The 4,662-nt window shown below is 37.8% G+C and overlaps 1 long non-coding RNA gene across 2 annotated transcripts in view; it reads left to right on the forward strand.

Annotated features, from left to right (window-relative positions):
- The window catches only part of LOC106874235 (uncharacterized), a 20,163-nt gene that overhangs the window by 9,805 nt on the left and 5,696 nt on the right, over positions 1-4,662 (forward strand). For both annotated transcript variants that reach the window (XR_008264199.1, XR_008264200.1), the window contains exons 2-3: positions 511-1,511; positions 4,279-4,346. This is a non-coding gene — a long non-coding RNA (uncharacterized LOC106874235). The remainder of the gene's footprint in view (positions 1-510; positions 1,512-4,278; positions 4,347-4,662) is intronic.

The raw sequence follows: 4,662 nt of genomic DNA on the forward strand, positions 1-4,662 counted from the left end.
TGTGTGTGTGTGTGTGTGTGTGTGTCTGTGTGTGTGTGTAAGACAAGGCGTAAATAACGGTCATTACACATTTTTTATAATCGTAAATTCGACTTACAGCCGCCTCAAGTAGTGATTTATTTACTGTTCGTTATTTAAAACTTTACTCAATCGGCTCATTGATCCGTTGAGAAAAATTGAACGATCTTAAAAATTACTACTGCTTTCTTCGGAATCATTTCTGGCTTATAACCAAGCAAAACACTGAAGGAATGGTACAGGCATGAGGCATTGTTTGTTATGGATTTTAATATTTTGTTCATATGCATTTAATCATAACTTATATTCCAATAATTATTCGTACTATTGGGTTGAGGAATAATTCATGGGCATTTATTTTCAAATTGCAAAATGCACGCAGAAATAAAATTCGTTGGCAAAATGTTTTATACTTTTTAAAAGAGAATTTATTGCTCTACGAGATAGTGAGTTTTGATTTCTTTAATTTTGTTGATTTTTGTGTATTTTCAGATCATTAAATTAGAATGTCAAGTGAACAAAACTGAGCATTTTCGATACCATTTGCTTTTTGCATTTAATCGAGGTGTTAAAGCCACAGAAACTGCTCATGAGATTTGAACTGTCTATGGAGAAGGAGCAATGCTTCAATATACCGTCCGCCTTTGTTTTTCGCGCTTCAAAAATGGGAGTTTGGGCCTCAAAGACGTATCACACGCCAGTCAACCAACTGAGTTCAATGAAGTGCGATTGAATCAACTTCTTCACGAAAATGCATGTAAAACGACTGGAGAATTGGCGGTGTAGATGGATTGAGATAAAAAAGACTATGATGAACCACTTTCACTCAATCGGCAAGGTTCAGGAACTTGGCGCTTGGATGCCTCACACTTTGAGCGAAAACAACAACAATCAACGCTCCACAATCACCACCAGTTTGCTCGCCCGACATCGCTCAACACATCGTCACAAACAACGTTTTCTTTACCGCGTTGTCACCGGCGTCGAAAAATGGTGCATTTACGTCAATATGAAGCAGCGAAAAGAATGGCTCAGACCCGACAAAAAAGCAACTCCGAGAGCTAAGCAAGACCTTCACCCTCTAAAGAGTATATTTTGTGTATGATGGGTCTGGGAAGGAGGCAAAATTCATTACGAACTGCTTGGGCGCAACCAAACACTCAATGCAGATCTCTACATTCTACAACTGCACCGGCTCAACAAAGTAATTCATCAAAAAAGACCGAATATGCGTTCTTCTGCAAGACGACAACGCCTGTCAACACATCGCCAATATGATCAAACCCGTGTATCAAGAACTCAAATGGGAAGCGCTGCCCAATCCTCTCCAGATTTAGCGCTGTCAGATTTTCACCTCTTTCGACCGCTTTCGAACGCTTTGCTCAGAGTATCATTCAGTAATGACGTGGAATTGAGGTCTTAGTTGGACGAATTGTTTTAGTCGAGACCGGGAAATTTCTAACGCCGATGCATCGAAGACGGAAACAATAATGGTGAGTATATCATTGATTCATTTATTGAAAATGTTTTGTTTAGAATAAATTTGAAAAAATGCTCATGAATTATTCCTCAACACAATATATTTACTCTGATGCCTCACATCCTGGATGATTCATTTTGAAGACACTTGTACTGCTGTTGAGAAGTATGCACTACTTATTCTCATTCCTTGATAACGGTGTCAGACTTGTTATTTTTCCAATCTTTCTTTTACAATGGATGATTACATCTCAGGGAATAGTAGAGTTATTTTCAGTGACCATGTTTTACTGATGATAGTGCCATTTCTCAGTCATTTTCATCTTATACTTAGTACATAATTTCTAGTACAGAAATGCCACCACTTTGATGTGTCTGTGAATGTACTTGGCTTTCGCCACTTCCATGCATCCAGTGGCAATACGCATAACGATTTCTTCGTATTTCCACAAATTCTACCCCATGACCTGTTCCATAGTTGATGACGCAAGTGATGAAGAGTGAATAACATGTTGCAACGAAGAGTGAAAAGTAGACGACTTCTATATGCATTCAGTTGACAGAATGTTAATAAAGTGTTTGACAGCACTCGTTAATTTGCACAAAGAAGCTGAACACCAGTAAATTAGAATAATCTACCCGACTAAAAAAGCAAAACTAAAACAAAGATAATATTTTAATGAGAACCTTTTTTGTACCAATCTCAGCTCGAAGAGTGGTAGCAGAGGGATAGAGATATGATGTCAACTAGACTAGTAAGTCCTCTCTGATACCGGTGTGCAAGGGGAATCTAAAATGTTTTCCATAATTTTAGGATTATCATTATATATTATTTCATATCAGTGTGGTTTCAAATAATTTCATGATTGTTCCATGTCGTTTGCAAAATTTTAAACCCAACCATTGTATAATGTCCTCACCCGTCCACTGATGTTTACAAAAATTTGTAGAACCACTAGTATTGTAAACCCCCACCTTTGTAATGCTTATTGCATGTACGTACGAGCCTTTTGTGTTTTATAAACATCATCATCACCACTGTTGTTGTTGAAGCTTTTACAACTCTTGTTGCCATTCTTTTCTACTTTAGGTACAAGGCCGGACATTTTTGGGGAGGGGAGGGGCCAGTCGATTAGGTCGACCCCAGTACACAACTGGTGCTTAATCTATCGACCCCGAAAGGACGAAATGCAAAGTCGACCTCGGCGGAATTTGAACTGAGAACGTAAAGACAGACGGAATACCGCTAAGCATTTCTCTCGGCGTGCTGACGTTTCTGTCATCGCCTTCAACTCTTGTTGTCATTGTCGTTCATTGCCTTAGAACATTGCATGTTTTTCACATTCCCGTCACTGACCACTCACCACAAGAATATCATGTTTCATCTTTCATGTTCCAAGTCTATTCTGGCATGACACTTCTTATTTACGATCCACCACTGATATAGACAGACACAGCTCATACATATCTATCCCTTGCGACCTTTAAGATCTCTGTATCTATTCTATTTATCACTTTATCTTCTTCTTCTACATTTAGATTGTTCCTCACCACCCTTCACCAACCCATCTAAATAGCTTAGATGTAGCTTACTTGACTATCCAGTCTTTCTCTTATTACTTCCTAGATTACCCGCCCCACCGATATGACTCTCTTTATTTTTTATTTCTTTATTTTTTATTTTATTTTATTTTAAGTTTTATTTTTATTTTAAGTTTATTCTTACTTTTTTACATGAATATCTGTGTATGTATTCTATTGTATTCTATTGTTCTTAACCACCAACTTAACACTACACACTGAATCGTGGCAAGGTATGGAAGGTTTTCGGAGGACCGGAGAGATTATGTCTGGGTGGAGAATTATACGAGATATAGTACTATACAGAATACCGAAAAGATCTTCACCTCTTACATCACACATTTCTTCCTACTTCAACGCCGAGATGGTATAATTTCCTGGGAGAGAGATAATTTTGCGGCTGAGGATAGCTTTACATTGTAAATTATACACATATTATATTATGCTATATTATATTATATTATATTATATTATACACATGTAAAGCTTGAAACACGTGTACCGCGGAATCCTTTGTAGTTTTGTTGTTATTTTTTGGATTTACAATTTATTCTTTCACCGCAGCCACTAGCTGGAATACACAGGTGCTTACAATTGTCAAGTATTACCTCTAAATTTCAATTTACCTACTAGATAGATAGATAGATAGATAGATAGATAGATAGATAGATAGATAGATAGATAGATAGATAGATATGTTTCTTTATTGGCCACACAAGGCTGAACGGACAGGAGACAAAATACAAAGTAGAGTTTTTCTTTTAGGGAAGGAAAGAAAAAAGGGTGGGGTAGCCTTTTGATCAAAAGGGATCGTGGTAAAATAACAGAAACGATCTATAGGTATCGTGTATCACAGAAGTGTCATAGTGTAAAATGGGAAACAGTTTAGGCTTAAGCATGGAAAGAAAATCCTACGGAAAAGACCACCGTAACCTCGGGCAATAATGTCATGCAAAAAACATATTACAGTAAATGACTCTCTTTTTTTCTTTATTTTCTGGTTCATAGGACTATGCTCAAGGTGGCTCCGTCATTCACACGTGCCATCCTTGTTACATTCACCCATCGTTTTTTGAAATATTCATTAGACAAAACTTCCCTCTCTACTCTCACCTTCCTCTTCAAGTAATACTAGAAGTTCATAGAGATTTACCAGAGAAGAATAGATATATATTCTTTATTTTCTTTTTCTTGTTTCAGTCATTTAACTGCGGCCATGCAGGAGCACCGCATTTAGTCGAAGAAACCGACCCCAGGACTTATTCTTTGTAAGTACTTATTTTATCGGTGTCTTTTGCCGAACCGCTAAGTTACAGGGACGTAAACACACCAGCATCAGTTGTTAAGCGATGGAGGGAGGACAAACACAGATACAAACAAACACACACATGCACACACACACACACACACACACACACACACACACATGCACACACACATACACATACACGCACACACACACAAACATACACGCACACACACACAAACATACATATATATACGACGGACTTGTTTCAGTTTCCGTCTAACAAATCCACTAACAAGGCTTTTGTCGGCCCGAGACTTTAGTAAAAACACTTGCCC

The sequence above is a fragment of the Octopus bimaculoides genome, chromosome 1, assembly GCF_001194135.2.
Source record: "Octopus bimaculoides isolate UCB-OBI-ISO-001 chromosome 1, ASM119413v2, whole genome shotgun sequence".
Lineage (NCBI taxonomy): Eukaryota > Metazoa > Mollusca > Cephalopoda > Octopoda > Octopodidae > Octopus > Octopus bimaculoides.